Source organism: Oncorhynchus mykiss, chromosome 22 (assembly GCF_057628025.1).
Source record: "Oncorhynchus mykiss isolate SJ-2025 chromosome 22, ASM5762802v1, whole genome shotgun sequence".
Lineage (NCBI taxonomy): Eukaryota > Metazoa > Chordata > Actinopteri > Salmoniformes > Salmonidae > Oncorhynchus > Oncorhynchus mykiss.
The window spans coordinates 5,920,490-5,943,317 of record NC_143043.1 but is presented as its reverse complement, the minus strand read 5'-3'; the positions used below and the strand labels follow the sequence as shown (position 1 = coordinate 5,943,317).

At 41.1% G+C, this 22,828-nt stretch overlaps 1 protein-coding gene and 1 long non-coding RNA gene across 2 annotated transcripts in view; one reads left to right on the top strand and one right to left on the bottom strand.

Annotated features, from left to right (window-relative positions):
• fgf14 (fibroblast growth factor 14) overlaps positions 1-22,828 on the top strand; it is a 321,509-nt gene that overhangs the window by 95,003 nt on the left and 203,678 nt on the right. The window lies entirely within an intron of this gene.
• On the bottom strand, positions 12,970-21,476 carry LOC149972766 (uncharacterized). The gene is made up of 3 exons (XR_016490466.1): positions 21,110-21,476; positions 20,680-20,741; positions 12,970-13,107 (listed from the first exon to the last, which is right to left on the bottom strand). It is a non-coding gene; the product is annotated as an uncharacterized LOC149972766 (long non-coding RNA).

Sequence of the window (22,828 nt, the reverse complement as noted above, 5' to 3'; positions counted from 1 at the left end):
TATCAGTATAAAATACACCTGTCCACAACCTCAAACAGTCACACTCCAAACTCCACTATGGCCAAGACCAAAGAGCTGTCAAAGGACACCAGAAACAAAATTGTAGACCTGCACCAGGCTGGGCAGACTGAATCTGCAATAGGTAAGCAGCTTGGTTTGAAGAAATCAACTGTGGGAGCAATTATTAGGAAATGGAAGACATACAAGACCACTAATAATCTCCCTCAATCTGGGGCTCCACGCAAGATCTCACCCCGTGGGGTCAAAAATGCCAGAACCACACCGGGGGACCTAGTGAATGACCTGCAGAGAGCTGGGACCAAAGTAACAAAGCCTACCATCAGTAACATACTACACTGCCAGGACTCAAATCCAGACGTATCCCCCTGCTTAAGACAGTACATGTCCAGGCCCGTCTGAAGTTTGCTAGAGAGCATTTGGATGATCCAGAAGAAGATTGGGAGAATGTCATATAGTCAGATGAAACCAAAATATAACTTTTTGGTAAAAACTCAACTCGTCGTGTTTGGAGGACAAAGAATGCTGAGTTGCATCCAAAGAACACCATACCTACTGTGAAGCATGGGGGTGGAAACATCATGCTTTGGGGCTGTTTTTCTGCAAAGGGACCAGGACGACTGATCCGTGTAAAGGAAATAATGAATGGGGCCATGTATCGTGAGATTTTGAGTGAAAACCTCCTTCCATCAGCAAGGGCATTGAAGATGAAACGTGGCTGGGTCTTTCAGCATGACAATGATCCCAAACACACCGCTCGGGCAACGAAGGAGTCGCTACGTAAGAAGCATTTCAAGGTCCTGGAGTGGCCTAGCCAGTCTCCAGATCTCAACCCCATAGAACATCTTTGGAGGGAGTTGAAAGTCCGTGTTGCCCAGCAACAGCTCCAAAACATCACTGCTCTAGAGAAGATCTGCATGGAGGAATGGGCCAAAATACCAGCAACAGTGTGTGAAAACCTCGTGAAGACTTACAGAAAACGTTTGACCTCTGTCATTGCCAACAAAGGGTATATAACAAAGTATTGAGATACACTTTTGTTATTGACCAAATACTTATTTTCCACCATAATTTGCAAATAAATTCATTAAAAATCCTACAATGTGAATTCTGGATTTTTTTCTCTCATTTTGTCTGTCATAGCTGACGTGTACCTATGATGAAAATTACAGGCCTCTCTCATCTTTTTAAGTGGGAGAACTTGCACAATTGGTGGCTGACTAAATACTTTTTTGTCCCACTGTATTTTCTCTTTATTTCTCTATTTATTGTGGTGCTGAAAACGTAAACCATTTTGAAGTGCCCGAAGTCAGTATGCTTTGTTTATTGGTTGTGTGGTGCATTGGCACAGAAAACTGTTGGTGGAAAATGTTTTGCATGCATTTTATATAATTATAAATTGCATCAAAATGTTGAACACATGATTTCCCCCTGCTGATCATTGTCTGCAGCCGGCTCTGATTTTAGTGTAATGAAACAGGCAGAGAAGAGTGAGCTGATTGACGAACCCTTAACCTTCTGGCCCGTAGCGCTGCATTGCATCGACTTTGCCACAAAAGCCTACGGAAGTTAACTACGTTTATAAACACAGTTATTGTTATTTGTGGTCGTAAACCCCCCCTTAGAACAACCTCAATTCATCGTGCATGGACTCTACAAGGTGTCAAAAGCTTTCCACATTGATGCTGGACTATATTGACTTCAATACTTCCCACCGTTGTTTCAAGTTGGTTGGATGTCCTGTGGGTGGTAGACCATTCTTGATACACATGGGAAACTGTTGAGCATGAAAAACCCAGCAGCGCTGCAGTTCTTGACCCAAACCGGTGCGCCTGACACCCACTACCATGCCCTGTTCAAAGGCACTTACATCTTTTGTCTTGCCCGTTCATCCTCTGAATGGCACATTTACAGAATGTCTCAATTATCTCAAGGCTTACAAATCCTTCTTTAACCTGTCTCCTACCCTTCATCTACACTGATTTAAGTGTATTTAACAAGTCACATTAATAAAGGATCATAGCTTTCACCTGGATTCACCTGGTCAGTCTATGTCATGGAAAGAGCAGGTGTTCTTAATGTTTTGTACACCCCAGGTATGTACAGTATAGGCCTATATATCATTTTTTGGGGTCGGTGGCCCCCTAGCAGCCACTAGGGCCCTTAGCGATTGCTTATGTCCCTTATGCCTAGGGCTAGCCCTCCACAAACACACACACACACACAGACACACACACACACACACCTCTAATTTAATGAGTAATCTTTTCCCAGCTGTCATCCGTTATTGAGTCAGGAACAGAACATGGATTCTACAACCAGTTTCTGGGCATTATCACATCAGTTTTGTCGGCGGGCCAGGTAGAGGTCTATTGACTGGAAATGATGAGATTGCTGAGTTGATATCACAGACAAAGCACTGCGAGCACTCAGTTGCCTCCTGAGCTAGGGCACACCTAAGCCATGGGCTCTATAGTCTGAAGTGGTGGCCTCCTCTCTTCTCCTCCACTCCATCCTTCACCAACTGTGATCTGAAAGAAGGGGACAGGTGTCAGTCAGATCAGTGGAGAAGAAGAAGGGATTATTGAGATTAAATTATCCTGTCCTGTCGTATCTTGCCTCCCTGTATCCAACACAGAATCACAAATACCCTCTGGTATACACTCTGGTATTCACAAATACCAGAGGGACATCCTACGAAGTAGGTTGGAGGAGTTAGCGAGGTAACTTTGGTCAACTCTGAGTTCAACTCGGGATAACCTGTCATATGAGTGGCTCACCTTTTAGCCAGGTACATTTCTATGGCAACGAATCCTTCAGAACTAACCTGTACCAGGGCATGCTAACTCAATGCTAACTCCACTTACCCTTAATGAAATATCAGAGCCATGAGTTGAGGGCCAATGAAATCAGACTCTTGCAAAGATTGCATCATCATCCCCTTCATTTGAAGATGACTGATTAAATATTTTATTAATTAAATGTTTTTTGTATTCAAAAATTGTAATGTTAAAATATGTCACATTACACATTTGTGACCGACCGGCTCGATTTGGTCTTATGTAGCAACATTTGAAATTGTGTTTTTTACATTGGATAAATGTAGAGAATCAGAGCTTGGATATGGTATATCATACACTACAGTTGAGGAACAATGGAAAAGTAATTCTGCTTTGAAAGTTCATCAACTTGTAACCACACGTTTGAGAAAATGGTCCTTGAATGTTTTGGTACACCTACTGGAGAGCTCTTCTAAATTGATAGCGTTTCACTCTCGGAGCGTTCAGAGCACACATTGGATGCTCTGGTCGAGGCGTAGCGTTGATCCGAGCATTCTGACCTAACCCAAGCTTGTTTGCTACTTCCAGACACAAATGAGAGAACTGCTCACTCTGACCATTTTACTCACCCAAGCAGAGCTGGTGGGCTGTTTTTATGTTATCCAGATTGTTGGTGACTGTAACTGTGCTGCTGGCAACAATTTAATTATGCTTTTTTTGCCAACGTTTACTAACACTGGCCATATTCAACGGGTGTTGAGTATTTGTAAATTCGTCAGTTATTCTGTGCTCTGGCACACCCAGACGTGAGTGCTCTGGAATCGGAGTAGATAGCCAGAGAATTTACCTGCTATGTCTATCGACAGTTGTTGCAGAGACATCATGAACATTCAATTGAAATAGTTACTTGCATAGTGGAGTCTTTTTTTAAGACATGTAGCTGGCTAACTAAACAATGAACCATAATCCCAACTCATAACATTACTACCTTGCATGAATCTGCAGGTAGCTAGCCAACCAGCTTCAATGTTAGCTAGCTAACATTAGGCTATAAATGGCTCTGAGATACGAATAATATTACTACACAGATCATACATGTAACGCTAGCTAGTAACGCTAGCTAACAGTACACTTTAACTTGAAATGAAATTGACTTTCTGACTAAATTATTAACGTGTAATATCTGAAAATGTAGCTAGCTAGACTATTTTACCCATATACATGGATGGACACTTCTCCCTCACTGTCACGGATACCATGGTTGCCCTTAGTTTGAAGACGTAATCCGGAGACAGGTGTTTTATACAACAACCTTCTGTGTGTTCTCTTTTCAAATTTTCTCCATCTCCTTAGCTATCAAACTCTAATTCGACTGATTTGCAAACTCGGTCCTCCAGAAAGTGGAGAGCAACACATTTGCAGTTCTTCATGATATCTTAAAAAAGCCATGTTAGAAAGGATCACCTACACATACTGAGCCGCTCATGTTATAGACAGAAGCATGCTACATGGCAGACCAATCCCAACTCCTCTCTCGCCATGTCCAGCCCACTCGTTATCTCAGCCAATCATGGCTAGCGGGAAGGTTGCTAACTTTTTTTGTGGCTAAACCAACTAGGCTTGTAATTGAACAATTTTATTTGAATTTACAGATGACATACACGTTTGTTATTAAGGGACATGAAAGTTCACATGTTCCAGAAAGCATTTCTGCCCCCCCAAAAAGTTTATGTTCAAATGGCTCTCCTGTAAAGTAGTGACCTGCGACATACACTTAGTTTCCTGAAACGAGTCACATTTAGTAATGACAGAATGCATTTTAAACTTAACACACATTAACACTTTTTTTTAAAGTAATAAAATGATTGTATCGATAGGAGTGGGAAAAAAGGTGCTTGTGGTTGCGCATTGATAAGTACAGCAAAGTCGGAATTAATGACAAGTAATACAATAAGGATGACACTTCTAAAAACCTATTTCACACCATAGTCTGCTGAATTTGCACAATAACTTTTTGTTTAAATTTGATTTCAGAACAAATGGAAAAGTGGCACTGACTCGCCCATGCATAGTTTTTTCAGCATGGTCTCAGTGACGAGTTCTGCGTTCTACTAGCCATGTGCAACATGCAAGCGCAGTTACAAACATGCTAGAGTTAGTGGCAGATGGACAAGCAATATCCACCGTTGTAGTATGGATTAAGCCTGAGCTGGAATGTGAAATTATCAGAAGCTGTTTAGCTTTAGAAAACCCTGAGTAGATCTTGCTTACTTCGTTGGATACCACTCAGGTTTTGTAGCTGCTTGAATCATAATTATGGCCAAATCTCTTTTTCCATTTCACTGGACATTCAGTACCTGGTGATCAGGACATTATTTTGGAGCTGGTCCTCAGCAGTGTTCTGAAAGAATCTGATGTTTACCCAAGGAAATAATACATTCAAATATTATTCATGTCGTGTTGTGTTGTGTGGCGCCATGATCACAGTGCAGAAGTACTTAACTTGTGTGCATGTGTAGCAATGTGAAATCGCTACTTAGTTAGTTGTGCACTAGTAGCAGCCATCGTGCAGTGAGGTGATGTCACCCTCCTTGATATTTGAAGTCAATTGCCACTCCTGGAGTGACTGGCTATCCGCTTGGTACATTAGTTAGCACAGTTGACTTTGAGTGACTGGCTATTCGATTGGTACATTAGTTAGCACAGTTGACTTTGAGTGACTGGCTATCCGATTGGTACATTAGTTAGCACAGTTGACTTTGAGTGACGATGTGCTACTGTGCAGAGGATGCCGGGTTCACCTTCCATGTCAGGAAGATGGTTATGAACTCACTCTGCTACACATATTGAATCTGGTTGCTGATTGCATTATATATAGACTCATGTGTATACTACACACACACACACAGGAGAATAGTCGGGCCATACAGTGCTCTGATTGTCATTATAAGTATTTCACTCTGTGTACGTTGTATCAGGTCTGACAGTACAGGGCTGGCGTCAGTAAGCCTGGGTCCTGCCTCCTACTATTCTCTCTCTCATCTCACTCTGTTATTTCACTCACTCACTATCTTCATCTCTCTGTTATCTAGCTCTGGCTATCTTTATATTTCTGATCTCTGTTCTTGTTTCTGTCCTGTCTCTCTCTTTTCCTCTCTGTGTGTCTGCTCATTTTCTTTGACCCCTTCTCCATCTAACCAACCTTCCCATTTCTCTCATTATTGCCTGTGAATGTGATTGCGGTGTTGCTGTTTCCTGCCTGTAATTGTAGTGTTAATGTAGTCTTCAGTCCTCCACCACGTACCACATCGTATTCCAGAAGGAAGCCATATCAACAGCAAGCGATTAAAAATAACCCCTTTCACAGCATTCAACACAGAAATAAAATAGTAAGCAGGCTTTAGAATACTAGCCTCGTAAATACCAGACTGATTCAGTCTGGAAGGGCTTCCATTGAAGTAGTTCCCGCCCGAGGGGCATTGAACAAAACTAATTTGAAAGCGATTGGATCACTTTCAAGATATGATGTATTCAGAACTCGCATAGACTTGATCAGCTGTTGTGATTTGTAGCATATCTTTATGATTTTTTAAATAGTTTTATGATTAATTGCGTAGACTCTGCACCATATTTGTCACGGGATTCTTCTGTTGAAGGAGAGGCGGACCAAAACGCAGCGTGGTTATTTAGATACATCTGTAATAAAGATAAAAATAGAACAATATACAAAAACAATAACCTTGAAAAACCAAAAACAGCCCTATCTGGTGCAACAAACACAAAGACAGGAACAATCACCCACAAAAACCCAACACAAAACAGGCTACCTAAATATGGCTCCCAATCAGAGACAATGACTAACACCTGCCTCTGATTGAGAACCATATCAGGCCCAAACACAGAAACAGACAAACAAGACGTCCCACTCTGATCACACCCTGACCAAACAAAACATAGTACATACAAAGCAAACTATGGTCAGGGTGTGACAATATTCAACACCAGGACAATATTTGAACCAACAAAGGCAGCTACATATACAAATGTCAATTTGAGCCTAATAGAAATAAAGCCATCAAAATAATTTGCATACTGTATGTGCTTCGCTAAACGTAGCGCTATAAAGATTAGGCTACTGCATTGGATTCAGTGCAGCCAGAGTGTGTTCCTTGTCCAACACTATTGAACCTTCTCTTCATTTCTATGCTATGTTTACCTTGTTGGGAGCAGGGAGTTAAGGAGAATACACTTTTGATGTAAAATGCAGCTGAAAATGTATTTTGCAGGAGGTTTGAACTGTCATATCAATCTTTTTATTTAGCCATACCTCGTGTGACTTTACATGCATCGTTCTTGTTGTCTACTGTAATAAAGTGCACATCTATTGTAATATGTAATATGAATCATAGATTGAGAAATTACCTAAAATAAACTGTTAAATCCTGATAGGATTAGACCTAAAGTTATGAAAGATGAATTCTGTTGCATTTGGACACAAGCAAAAAAAAATGTTTTAGCTGCATGCCAGCAAAGCACAACACAACATTAAACAATAAATGAATTGCACTATAACGGTGACAAATGGTGCCCACAAACTGTCAGGGCCTACATAAAGCTGTCCCAACAGCAGAGCTTTCTTTTCAGCACCATGGAGTGAATCCTTAACACTGCTACACCTGTCTATCAGCGGAGCCTTGTCTGGCAGCGAAACAGTTCATTCAGCCTCATTTACTGCCTTAAAAAAAAAACATAGCTGATATGGCAGACTTGCTTAAACAAATGTGGTTTCTACTGGCAATTGAGATGTACAAACTATGGCAGTGGTTCTCAAACTTGTTATAGTTCAACAAATCAGACATGACCTTAAACATGTGCAGGTGTCAATCATATTGGTTTAAATGTATGATTAGTGGAGCTTTGGGAAGCAAGGGACGAGAGGGGGTGGCTCCTCACTACTCAAGCCAGGATTGAAAGTCAACTACAATGAATCCTAAATACAGGGATAGAAGCTGTAAGAACATAACATACGTATCAATATGGCCATGTGATTATTTAAAACACTTATTATTATTATTTTAACCTTTTATTTAACAACAGGTTAATGAGAAGGGTGTGCTTGAAAGGATGCACATAACTCTGCAATGTGGGGTTGTATTGGAGAGAGTCTCAGTCTTAAATCATTTTCCACACACAGTCTGTGCCTGTATTTAGTTTTCATGCTAGTGAGGGCCGAGAATCCACTCTCACATAGGTACATGGTTGCAAAGGGCATTAGTGTCTTAACAGCAAAATTTGCCAAGGCAGGATACTCTGAGCGCAGCCCAATCTAGAAATCTGGCAGTGGCTTCTTATTAAATTAAATTTTCACAGAAGCGCTTGTTGCAATTTCGATGAGGCTCTCTTGTTCAGATATCGATAAGTGGACTGGAGGCAGGGCATGAAAGGGATAATGAATCCAGTTGTTTGTGTCATCCGTTTCGGGAAAGTACCTGCTTAATTGCGCATGCAACTCACTCAGTTTCTTCGCAATATCACATTTGACATTGTCCGTAAACTTGAGTTATTTTGCACACAAAAAATCTAACAATGATGGAAAGACCTGTTTGTTGTCCTTGTTAATGCAGACAGAGAAGAGCTCCAACTTCTTAATCATAGCCTCAATTTTGTCCTGCACATTGAATAGTTAGTTAGGAGAGTCCCTGTAATCCTATATTCAGATCATTCAGGTGAAACAAAACATCACCCAGACACTCGTCATCGTGCAAGCGGTCAGACAAGTGAAATTTATGGTCAGTAAATAAAACTTTAAGCTTGTCTCTCAATTTAAAAAAAGGTGTCAATACTTTGCCCCTTGTAAAAGCGTTACACGGTCGCTGCCCATATCGTTGCATAGTGCAGAAAATACTTGAGAGTTCATGGGCCTTGCTTTATTAACAAAGTTAACCATTTTGACTGTAGTGTCCAAAACATTGTTCAAGCTGTCAGGCATTCCCTTGGCAGCAAGAGCCTCTCGGTGGATGCTGCAGTGTACCCAAGTGGTGTCGGGAGCAACTGCTTGCACGCGCGTTACCACTCGACTATATGTCTCCCTGCCATGGCTATTTGCGCCATCAGTACAAATACCAACATGAGCAGCAGCTACATTTGGCTAAATACGGACCATTTGTGGAATTCCCGCGAGTGAGTATCGGCTAATGTGATTAGATGTTAATTATTTGACTTGGCTACCTGTATTTGACATTGTGTTGTTATTTTGCTGAACACTATAAAGTTTTTATTTGGCGTACCCCAGTTTGGGAATACTTGAACTATGGCATAAGGGGACGATGAGCAGATTAGAGGCAATCTGTAATTTCGATTAAGACATTAATGAGTGATCTAAGACGGACGTAGTCAAAATAACTATTTGTTCAACACTTTTGAAATGTACAGTAACAGAATTCAGAACATGGGCCATTCTTACAGTGTTCTCCCTGTACACCAAGTCAGAACCGTAGGATAAATAATGGAGGCATATAAGCAGACAATGAAAGCTCTTACAATATTCAATGATGACATTTCTCTAAGACAAGCTATAGGCTACATGTGCACCACCAAGTCAGAACAGTAGGCTAAGTTATGAAGGGGAATGCGACCAAATTATTAGGGTGAGGCACATGGCCTACTAAAAGCTTACTACACGATCTACACTTAGTATTACTTTCTTAGCTACAGTATACATATCTCCCTTGCATATTACATAATTTATGCAGTAGCAAACAAGATATTGTTAGACTCACCTTGTTGTTGTGTGCTCACTTGATAAGGAAGGTGGCATGGCGGTCCTTCTTGTGGGCAAATTTTGCCATCATTTTTTTTTCATCAGCATGGCATTCTCTGGATTTATGAAAAAAAACAGCGTTGAATCATGATGTCAGTGATCTTCAAGTCGGAGCTCTAGAAAAAGGCCCGAGTTCCCGACGTGGAATTCTGAGTTGGATGACCGCTCAAAATGTGATTTTCCAGGCGGAGCTCATTCCCAGTTGTTTGATCTCACTGAAGTTTTTCAGATTTCCCAGTTTCGAGTTTCCAGTTGTTTTGAACGCTGCAGAAGACATGCTAGATTGACAGTATGGCCAATATCTTCAACATTTTCTGACCCATGGTGTTGCATGTGAATATGTATCCCTTTAAGCTTGATAAAGAGACCCTTAATCCCAGACTTGGACCACACACCCTCTCCACTGAATAGCAGGCTAGTGATTGCTTTGCCATGCTTGCAGTCACTGATTCCTTCCAAACCACTCATTGTTGATTTTGCAATTTCTTACTTGTTGTGTAATGTTTATGTCCAATGGCCAATGAGCACCTATATATTTTATCTATAATTTCTCTACATATGACAAGGATTGGAAAGGATTTACCAGTAGATTGTCACCTTGATTCATGAAGATGACTGCTTGTCTAGCTTGCTAGCTAAGAAAGTATGATGTTGACATGATCAGTCCAATCAAAGCTACGGTAGATATAACGTGATTTGACATAATTTTATCTATGGCTAATGACCTTATATTTGTAATAATGTTTTACCCATTTTTCGTGGTATTCTAATTGGTAATTAGTCTTGTCCCGGCGCTGCGTCTCTCATATGGACTCGGGAGAGGCAAAGGTCGAGAGCCATGCGTCCTCCGAAACACAACCCAGCTGAGCACTTCTAATGTTAATCTACGGCAGCACCCAAGGGGCTTGAATTTTCGAGCTCTCCCTGTAGATTTTGCGGTGACGTACTGTCCCCATGAGTAACTGAACACTGAGCCAATCACGGCGCAACTAGAGAACATTACCAACCCCTAAGTCATAACTAGAGAACATTACCAACCCCTACGCTCTGTATTTTCCGCTAGCTGCCCCACTACTTGCAAACACAGTAAGTCACCTGTCTATTACTTGCTAACTTTAAAATGTAGTGCAATGGCATGGCAAATAGCTAGTTAGCCAGCTAATTATGTTTGAGAAAGTTGTTTACTTATGCACTACTAGCTAGCTAGTGAACGTTAGTTTCTAACTTCAACATAGCCCAAATGCGTTTGGTGTGAAATTATATAGCTAGCTATATTTACTATTTCATTTGTATGTGACCCGAACCTCATCAACAACAATCCCTATGAGGTTTTCTTGATACACTTAATGCCAGCATATTCAGCGACTAATACTTTCTGGGTCACCGAAAACAATCTGGCAACGTCCATGGATTATGTCTGTGTAATTATTTACACCGAGCTGCATAGCAGTGATCCCCAGTTTGTTTCGCAGCCTCTCTGATTTGGTCCTACATGAGAGCAACTAATGGCGACATGACTATCAGTAATGGGTTTGTCGATCCGTCACATTCTCTTGACTACCAGCGGAGCCAGCTGGTAAATCAAGCTCTTGCCAAACCTGGTCGGGAGAAGAGCGAAAACATCTTGTTCCCATAGAAAAGCCTTCAATGTGGTTAATAGCTGTTCTTTCAATGTAGTAATGCCCTCCAGTTCTGCCATAACTGATGCTATAGTAGCATCAACTCTAACCTCCTCAAGAGCCGGCATTGATGTTGATGTAGTTATTAGAATAAAGCACTCACGGCAAATAAAAAAAGTTTGTTGGGAGGGTAGCTTCCCCTACCCGCCCAACAAACTTTTTTTGATTTGCCGGGGGGGAGGGGAACGGGGGGAAGGTAGGGGCCGGGGTGTCTGGGCTCTTACAGTGCGATACAGTACAGTAGTTGTTGCATGTATGCACTCTCCGTCTCTGTTAAATTTATAATGGTTTTAAACCCCTCTTCGGATCATGGAGCAGCCTGGAAGCACTTTCCCTTCCCTGCCTTGGGTAGGCTATGTGGAGGGAACAGGATGAGTCTTGTTCCAAATGGAACCATATTCTCAATTTAGTACACTACTTTTGACCAGGCCCAAAGGTAGTAGGGAATAGGATGCCATTTGGGATGCTACCCTGGGGTTGTGTTTGTTATATAACACTAAGGGGGTGACAAGAAGGGACATGACCGTTATTAAACAGGAAGTGATGGCAAGGTTGTGTTGCACCGTGCTCCCATCCACCTGAACCTGGCCTGCAGTCTGATGACTTCAGCTCCACAGTGGGAAAGGCTGTGTGTATGTTGTGTGTGTGTGTGTGTGTGTGTGTGTGTGTGTGTGTGTGTGTGTGTGTGTGTGTGTGTGTAAAGGGGTGGCCTAGTCTATGTGTTTGTGTGAGTGTATGTTTTGTTTATGAATGCATGGATTTGCGTGTGTGTCTGTGTAAATCACCTCAATAACGCTACATTCTCAGTGGATGACAAACCTAGGAATCTGATGCAGTGGCTTTAGAATGCTGACAATTTATTTGCTAACAGAGCTGTCTGTCTCAGACAGGCGGGTGTTTTATTGGCCACACAGTTGTCAGTCTCTGATAGAGGTATGAGCCTGGAAAATCTCAATGCAAAAAAAGTCGGTAAAGTATTTTGTTAATCATTATATTAGCAAGACTTTGAGTGATGTGATCAGAGTTCAGCAACGTTTAACAAGCAAATCATTGGCGATGTCGTGAGATAACCACGAGCAAGGTTTGACACTGTTTTATTATCCAAAAGAACTCAAATACAATAAGATAACCCAATTGGGTTCCCAAGTATTCCAACCCTGATCTGGCGGACTCACTAAACACATGTTTCGTTTGTAAATTATGTCTGAGTGTTGGAGCGTAACCCTGGCTATGCGTTTGCTTAATTTAAGTAATCAAATTAAATGTATTTATATAGCCCTTCTTACATCAGCTGATATATCAAAGTGCTGTACAGAAAGCCAGCCTAAAACCCAAAACAGCAAGCAATGCAGGTGTAGAAGCACAGTGGTAGGAAAAACTCTATAGAAAGGCCAAAACCTAGGAAGAAACCTAGAGAGGAACCAGGCTATGAGGGGTGGCCAGTCCTCTTCTGGCTGTGCCGGGTGGAGAATATAACAGAACATGGCCAAGATGTTCAAATATTCATAAATGACCAGCATGGTCAAATAATAATAATCACAGTAGTTGTCGAGGGTGGAACAAGTCAGCACCTCAGGAGTAAAAGTCAGTTGGCTTTTCATAGCCGATCATTGAGAGTATCTCTACCGCTCCTGCTGTCTCTAGAGAGTTGAAAACAGCAGGGCTGGGACAGGTAGCACGTCCGGTGAACAGGTCAGGGTTCCATAGCCACAGGCAGAACAGTTGAAACTGGAGCAGCAGCACGGCCAGGTGGACTGGGGACAGCAAGGAGTCATCATGCCAGGTAGTCCTAGGTCCTAGGGCTCAGGTCCTCCGAGAGAAATACAGACAGAGAGAATTAGAGAGAGCATACTTAAATTCACACAGGACACCGGATAAGACAGGAGAAATACTCCAGATTTAACAGACTGTCCCTAGCCCCCAGACACATAATCTACTGCAGCATAAATACTGGAGGCTGAGACAGGAGGGGTCAGGAGACACTGTGGCCCCATCAGATGATACCTCCGGACAGGGCCAAACAGGCAGGATATAACCCCACCCACTTTGCCAAAGCACAGCCCCCACACCACTAGAGGGATATCTTCAACCACCAACTTACCATCCTGAGACAAGTCTGAGTATAGCCCACAAAGATCTCCGCCACGGCACAACCCAAGGGGGGGCGCCAACCCAGACAGGAAGACCACATCAGCGACTCAACCCACTCAAGTGACGCACCCCTCCTAGGGACAGCATGAAAGAGCACCAGTAAGCCAGTGACTCAGCCCCTGTAATAGGGTTAGAGGCAGAGAATCCCAGTGGAGAGAGGGGAACCGGCCAGGCAGAGACAGCAAGGGTGGTTCGTTGCTCCAGTGCCTTTCCGTTCACCTTCACACTCCTGGGCCAGACTACACTCAATCATATGACCTACTGAAGAGATGAGTCTTCAGTAAAGACTTGAAGGTTGAGACCGAGTCTGCGTCTCTCACATGGGTAGGCAGACCTTTCCATAAAAATGGAGCTCTATAGGAGAAAGCCCTGCCTCCAGATGTTTGCTTAGAAATTCTAGGGACAATTAGGAGGCCTGCGTCTTGTGACCGTAGCGTACGTCTAGGTATGTACGGCAGGACCAAATCTTAAAGATAGGTAGGAGCAAGCCCATGTAATGCTTTGTAGGTCAGCAGTAAAACCTTGAAATCAGCCCTTAACAGGAAGCCAGTGTAGAGAGGCTAGCACTGTAGTAATATGATCAAATGTTTGGGTTCTAGTCAAGATTCTAGCAGCCGCGTTTAGCACTAACTAAAGTTTATTCAGTGCTTTATCTGGGTAGGCAGAAAGTAGAGCAGTCTAACCTACAAGTGACAAAAGCTTGGATTCATTTTCCTGCATCAGTTTTGGACAGAAAGTTTCTGATTTTTGCAATGTTACGTAGATGTAAAATAAACTGTCCTTAAAACAGTCCTGATATGTTCGTCAAAAGAGAGATCAGGGTCCAGAGTAACGACGAGGTCCCTCACAGTTTTATTTGAGACGACTGTACAAGATTAATAGTCAGATTCAACAGAATATCTATTTTCTTTCTTGGGACCTAGAACTACCATCTTTGTTTTTTCCGAGTTTAAAAGTAGAACATTTTCCGCCATCCATTTCCTTATGTCTGCAACACAGACTTCCAGGGATGACAATTTTGGGGCTTCACCATGTTTCATCGAAATGTACAGCTGTGTGTCGTCCGCATAACAGTGAAAGTTAACATTATGTTTTAAAATGACATCACCAAGAGATAAAATATATACTGAAAACAATAGTGGTCCTAAAACCAAACCTTGAGGAACACCAAAATGTACAGTTGATTTGTCAGAGGACAAACCATCTACAGAGACAAACTGATATCTTTCAGACAGATAAGATCTAAACCAGGCCCAAACTTGTCCGTGTAGACCAATTTGGGTTTCCAATCTCTCCAAAAGAATGTGGTGATCGATGGTATCAGAAGCAGCACTAAGGTCTAGGAGCACGTGGACAGATGCAGAGCCTCGGTCTGATGCCATTCAAACATAATTTGCCACCTTCAGAAGTGCAGTTTCAGTGCTAGGATGGGGTCTAGGATGGGGTCTAAAACCAGACTGAAGCGTTACATATACATTATTTGTCTTCAGTTGGAATAGGGTCCAATATGCAGCTTGAAGGTTTAGAGGCCATTAATATTTTCATCAATGTGTCAAGAGATATAGTATTAAAAAATTGGAGTGTTTCCCTTGATCCTAGATCCTGGCAGAGTTGTGCAAACTCAGGACACCTGAGCTTTGGAGGGATACGCAGATTTAAAGATTTAAAGATTTAAAGTCCATAATTTGTTTTCTAATAATCATGATCTTTTCGTCAAAGAAGTTCATGAGTTTATCACTGCTGAAGTGAAAGCCATCCTCTCTTGGGGAATGCTGCTTTTTAGTTAGCTTTACGACAGTATCAAAAATAAATGTTGAATTGTTCTTATTTTCCTCAATTAAGTTGAATGCTTCTATGCTGCATGATACTGTCTTCCCAAGCTAGTCGGAAGACTTCCAGTTTGGTGTAGCGCCATTTCCGTTCCAATTTTCTGGAAGCTTGCTACAGAGCTCGTTTTTAGGGGTGTGACTGCATCTAGGGTATTAAATTAAATCAAATCAAATTTTATTTATCACTTGTGCCGAATACAACAGTGAAATGCTTACTTACAGGCTCTAACCAATAGTGCAAAAAAGGTATTAGGTGAACAATAGGTAGGTAAAGAAATAAAACAACAGTAAAAAGACAGGCTGTAAACAGTAGCGAGGCTACATACAGACACCGGATAGTCAGGCTGATTGAGGTAGTATGTACATGTAGATATGGTTAAAGTGACTATGCATATATGAGTGTAGCAGTAGCGTAAAAGAGGGGGTGGCGGGTGGGACACATTGCAGATAGCCCAGTTAGCCAATGTGCGGGAGCACTGGTTGGTCGGCCCGATTGAGATAGTATGTACATGAATGTATTGTTAAAGTGACTATGCATATATGATAAACAGAGAGTAGCAGCAATGTCAAAAGAGGGGTTGAATTCCTCAGTTAGGTGGTTAACCGATTGTTGTATTCTGTCCTTGGGTAGGTGGAGGGAGTCTGGAAGGGCATCTAGGAATCTTTGGGTTGTCTGAGAATTTATAGCATTGCTTTTGATGCTCCTTGGTTGGGGTCTGAGCAAATTAATTGTTGCAATTGGAAACATAATAAAATTGTGGTCCGATAGTCCAGGATTATGAGAAAAAACATTAAGATCCACAACATTTATTCCACGGGACAAAACTAGGTCCAGAGTACGACTGTGGCAGTGAGTAGGTCCTGAGACATGTTGGACAAGTTTAAGCTCTAAAATCAAACACAGGGCAAAAGAAAAAACATGCCAAATGTGGGTATCCACTTGTTAAAAAGGGACTAATTTTAGCTTTCCAATGCTGTTCACTGTAATTCCCATTACAAAGGAAATAACACCCTTATGAAACGGGAGTAAACGGTGAACAGTGATATCGCAGACAGATTGCTCAAGATTGACTTTGAAATTGGACATTCGTCCATGTACTGAGGACGTTGGGAAATGTTTTCAAAACCAGCCACTAGGTGCAACTGTGAGCACTGTTACCATCAAGTAAGCCTGGGTTTCGCTAGGGTGTTGTGGATGGGGGTGGTGTATAGACGTAATCCCTCATGACTCCGGATCAGAAGGTTGCATGTTACCCTATCCCTAACCCTTAACTTAACAATTCATAATTAATGCCTAAACTTAATGTTTTAAACCCTTAACCTCGAAATGTGATGTTTGGAGCAACTTCGATATTTGACATTTAGCAAAAAGTGCAAAAACGTCTAGTTCTGCAGTGAGACTCTGAGGGCTTGTTTGATATTGATGAGAAAGCTCACTTGTTTCAGTAGCGCAAGTCGCAGCTCAAGTGGCGTTGGCAGTCCTTCATTTAGCAAATTACCTCGCAACTCAAGTAGGCCATTGACAATGTCTGCATATCAACTGGAACAATTTATGTAATCAGCGCTTTTACCATACCACTATAGCGTTTTTTGGTATGAAATAAGTGTGCAAAAACATGTATATACAGTGCCTTGCGAAAGTATTCGGCCCCCTTGAACTTTGCGACCTTTTGCCACATTTCAGGCTTCAAACATAAAGATATAAAACTGTATTTTTTTATGAAGAATCAACAACAAGTGGGACACAATCATGAAGTGGAACGACATTTATTGGATATTTCAAACTTTTTTAACAAATCAAAAACTGAAAAATTGGGCGTGCAAAATTATTCAGCCCCCTTAAGTTAATACTTTGTAGCACCACCTTTTGCTGCGATTACAGCTGTAAGTCGCTTGGGGTATGTCTCTATCAGTTTTGCACATCGAGAGACTGACATTTTTTCCCATTCCTCCTTGCAAAACAGCTCGAGCTCAGTGAGGTTGGATGGAGAGCATTTGTGAACAGCAGTTTTCAGTTCTTTCCACAGATTCTCGATTGGATTCAGGTCTGGACTTTGACTTGGCCATTCTAACACCTGGATATGTTAGATGAAAAAATGAAAAATGTTTTGGAATCAAACTCTTCAATTGTTTCTAGCGGACACCTATGCTTAACAGGCCTTTAAGGAAAAGGAATATCAAGGTTTTACAACTTCATGTAAGATGGTTCCTCACCCTAAAAGTAGTCTATGGGCCAGGATAAACTGTAATCCATGGTTTGGTTTTCTTTAAACAACCACTACCAATTTCAGTTAACTTTGGTCACCTCTAGCTAAAAACTCAACGGGAGTGATAGGTGCAGTCAAAAGCTACTAAAATCAGCTCCTTATTTTTGATCTAATGATCCCTGGTGTACAGTATGGAGGCTAAGCTGTCATAGTAGTTAGATGCCCGGTATATAGCCCTTTCCTGCAGTCATCTGACCTAGTGGGCTCATGGGTGGAAGGTTATTCATATTTTTTTTATAATTTCATTATTAATAAACATATATTTTTTAAAGCTGCCGAAAATCTGCGGTTTCTATGTCGTAATGGTTTTGTTATATTTCTGTCTTCCGTGATGTACAGTGTAATATTGAGATGCAAATTCAAAATCGAATACATTTAATAATATAATCGAATACATTTGATGACATGGTACAGACATGGCCTTCTTGTTTTTAAGCCCATAACCATGTGTGTGAGGTGTATACTTTTGTTTCAAAGTAGACTTGTTTAAGACTACCAAGAAACGCTGTGTGTGACCCTGATTTAGCCCTCCGCAGTAAAAGGTTTTAAGATTTCAGGTTACTGAATTTTCTCTCTCCACTGTTAGGTGAACTGTGTGTGTGTGTGTGTGTGTGTGTGTTTGTACATTAGCCCCATTGTGTCCAGCAAATACAATAAATGCTGCATAAATCAAGATTAAGATAGAGAAGGAGAGAAAGAGAGAAAACGGAAGAGAGTGAGAGAGAGAGAGACAGAGGGAATAAGAGGGACAGCAGAAAGTGGAAGTTAAGCAATTGAAGTCAGTGCTACTGAGACCCTATACACAGCCAGCTGCTACACACACACGTACAGTACAGGTCAAACGTTTGGACACACCTACTCAGGGTCTTTCTTGATTTTTACTCTTTTCTACATTGTAGAATAATAGTGAAGACATCAAAACTATGAAATAACACATATGGAATCATGTAGTATCCAAACATCTATATTTTGTTTAAGCTAATAAATGTTCATATCCCAATTCGTTTTCAAGAGCTGATCAAGTTTTCTTGTCACTACAATGCCATGGCTTGTGAACTTGTCCATCACTGTTGATTGCAGAAATTGCATATCCACAGGCCGTGATATCGGCATCAATTCACTTTTTTTGCCAGTTTATCTTGTAGCCAGAGAAGGAGCCGAATGTATTTATCAAGTTAACTAACCTCTCTGGGATATGTCTGGCCAAAAGCCTAGGGAAATTGCAGAGCGCCAAATTCAAATAAATTACTATGGAAATCAAACTTTCATGACATCACATGTAAGATAGCAAATTAAAGCTGCACTTGTTGTCAATCCAGCCAACATGTCAGATTTCGAAAAGGCTTTTCGGCGAAAGCAAACAATGCTATTATCTGAGGATAGCACCTCCGTAAACAAAGAGAGAAAAGCATATTTCAACCCAGCAGGCGCGACACAAAACGCAGAAATACAAATATAATTCATGCCTTACCTTTGACGAGCTTCTTTTGTTGGCACTCCAATATGTCCCATAAACATCACAAATTGTCCTTTTGTTCGATTAATTCCGTCGATATATATCCAAAATGTCCATTTATTTGGCGCGTTTGATCCAGAAAATCACCGGTTCTAACTTGCACAGCGTGACTACAAATTATCTCACATGTTACCTGTAAACTTTGCCAAAACATTTTAAACTACTTTTGTAACACAACTTTAGGTATTCTTTAATGTAAATAATTGATCAAATTGAAGACGGGATGATTTGTGTTCAATACAAACAGAAAACAAACTGTAGCTAGCTTTCTGGTCATGCGCCTCTATCTAACAGTACACTTCAAGTGACCCTCGTTCAAGATGGCCGTACTTCTTCATTACACAAAGGAAAAACCTCAACCAATTTCTAAAGACTGTTGACATCCGGTGGAAGCAATAGGAACTGCAAGAAGGTCCCTTACAAATCTGGATTCCCAATGAAAACTCATTGGAAAGAGAGTGACCTCAAAAAACAAAATCTGAATGGTTTGTCCTTGGGGGTTTCGCTTGCTAAATAAGTTCTGTTATACTCACAGACATGATTCAACCAGTTTTAGAAACTTCAGAGTGTTTTCTATCCAAATCTATAATCTATAATAGGCATATCTTATTTTCTGGGGATGAGTAGCAGGCAGTTGAATGTGGGCATGCATTTCATCCGGATGTGAAAATACTGCAGCCCTGTCACCAAGAAGGTAAGGGGGGAATATAAGTTTTAGGCTTGGATAATAACAAAAGAACATCGTCTGCATGTAGGGACATTTTGTGCTGCGTTTATTTTATTTTAACCAGAGCACGAATGAGCAAACGGTTCGTTACATGGCCATAGTGAAGAGAGCAGGCGCAATAGGGTACCCCTGTCGGCAGCCCTTGAACAGGCGGAATGACTGTGACATTTCCTGATTGGTTACCACGGACGCCATTGGGTGTGCATAAATAATTCTAATCCAATTAATACATTGCTCCAGAACCGACATCATATACTTCCACTCAATCTTATCAAACGCCTTTTCTGCGTCAAGAGCAATTACCACTGCCTCAACTATATGATCATGATACATTACGTTGAAAAGGCATCTCAAATTGTAGTATATAGGTCGGCCTGGGATACAACCTGTCTGATCAGTGTGTATGGTGTCAGAAACATATTTTTTCAATCGGTTTGACAATATCTTTGTCAACACCTTATTTTGTATGGGGAATAACGACACTGGGCGATAAGACGACATCTCCATGGAATCTCTATCTTTTTTCAAGATCAGTGCTATTGTAGCCTCATACAGTGTTTGCGGGAGTTTGGCATTTTCTTTGGAATGTTTAACCTTTCTGATCTCCCCATCCCGGATCCGGGATCGTGAATACAGACTCAAGCTCATTACCATAACGCAACGTTAACTATTCATGAAAATCGCAAATGAAATGAAATAAATATGCTAGCTCTCAAGCTTAGCCTTTTGTTAACAACACTGTCATCTCAGATTTTCAAAATATGCTTCTCAACCATTGCAAAACAAGCATTTGTGTAACAGTATTGATGGCTAACATAGCATTTAGCATTAACATTCAGCTGGCAACATTTACACAAAAAAAAACAGAAAAGCATTCAAAAAAATCATTTACCTTTGAAGAACTTCAGATGTTTTCAATGAGGAGACTCTCAGATAGCAAATGTTCAGTTTTTCCTGAAAGATTATTTGTTTAGGACAAATCGCTCCGTTTTCTGCGTCACGTTTAGCTATGAAAAAACCCCTGTATCCAGGATTGTGTAAATCTATCAGCAAGCTCATTAGCATAACACAACGTTAACTATTTATGAAAATCGCAAATGAAATGAAATAAATATGCCATCTCTCAAGCTTAGCCTTTTGTAAACAACACTGTCATCTCAGATTTTCAAAATATGCTTCTCAACCATAGGAAAACAATCATTTGTGTAAAAGTAGCTAGCTAGCGTTAGCATTTCGCGTTAGCATTTAGCGTTAGCATTAGCGTTAGCATCCAGCACGCAACATTAACAAAAACATAAAAGCCTTCAAATAAAATCATTTACCTTTGAAGAACTTCTGATGTTTTCAATGAGGATACTCTCAGTTAGATAGCAGATGCTCAGTTTTTCCAAAAAGATTCCTTGTGTATTAGAAATAGCTCCGTTTTATACATCACATTTGGCTACCAAAAAAAATCCATCAATTCAGTCCTCAAAACGCAAACTTTTTTCCAAATTAACTCCATAATATCGACTGAAAACATGGCAAACGTTGTTTAGAATCAATCATCAAGGTGTTTTTCACATATCTCTTCATTGATACATCGTTCTTGGACACATGCTTTCTCCCCTGAATCAAATGGTAAAGTAGAAGCAGCTGGCAATTGCGCACCGAATTCGACGCAGGACACCAGGCGGACACTTGGAAAATGTAGTCTCTTATGGTCAATCTTCCAATGATATGCCTACAAATACGTCACAATGCTGCTAAGACCTTGGGCGAACGACAGAAAGTGTAGGCTCATTCGTTGCGCAATCACAGCCATATAAGGAGAGAATGGAAAACAGAGCTTCAGAAATTCTGCTAATTCCTGGGTGATGCATCATCTTGGTTTCGCCTGTAGAATGAGTTCTGGGGCACTTACAGACAAAATCTTTGCAGATTCTGAAACTTCAGAGTGTTTTCTTTCTGTCAAGAATATGCATAGTCGAGCATCTTTTCGTGACAAAATATCGCGCTTAAAACGGGAACGTTTTTTATCCAAAAATGAAATAGCGCCCCTAGAGCTTTAACAGGTTAAACATTCGCAACTTAAGTGGAACTAGACTGGCACAGTACTTCTTACAGAATTCTATGACATATCCATCGGGCCCAGGGGCCTTGCCAGGTCATCTGATGCAGGACCATCACTCTCCTCCTTGGTCAAATAGCCCTTACACGGCCTGGAGGTGTGTTTGGGATAATTTTCCTGTTGAAAAACAAATGATAATCCCACTAGGCGCAAACCAGATGGGATGGCATATAGCTGCAAAATGCAGTGGTAGCCATGGTGGTTAAGTGTACCTTGAATTCTAAATAAATCATTGACAGTGTCACCAGCAAAGTACCCCACACCATCACAGCCATGCTTCACGGTGGAACCACACATGCGGAGATCATCTGTTCATCTACTCTGCGTCTCACACAGAACCAAAAATCTCAAATTTGGACTCATCAGACCAAAGGACAGATTTGCACATGTCTAATGTCCATTGTTCATGTTTCTTGGTCCAAGAAAGCCTCTTCTTATTATTGTTGTCCTTTAGGAGTTGTTTCTTTGCAGTAATTCAACCATGAAGGCCTGATTCACCCAGTCTCCTCTGAACAGTTGTTGTTGAGTTGTGTCTGTTACTTTGGGCTGCAATTTGAGGCTGGTAACTCTAATGAACTTATCCTCTGCAGCAGGGGAAACTCTAGGTCTTCCTTCCTTCTTTGCTTCTGCACTTGAAGAAACTTTCAAAGTTCTTGACATTTTCCACATTGACTGACCTTCATGTCTTAAAGTAATGATTGACTATTTTCTCTTTGCTTATTTGAGCTGTTCTTGCCGTAATGTAGATTTGGTCCTTTACCAAATAGGCCTTCTCTGTATACTACCCCTACCTTGTCACAACACAAATTATTGACTCAAAAAAATTCCACAAATGAACTTTTAACAAGGCACACCTGTTAATTGAAATGCAAAGCTGTCATCAAGGCAAAGGGTGGCTACTTTGAAGAATCTCAAATATAAAATATATATA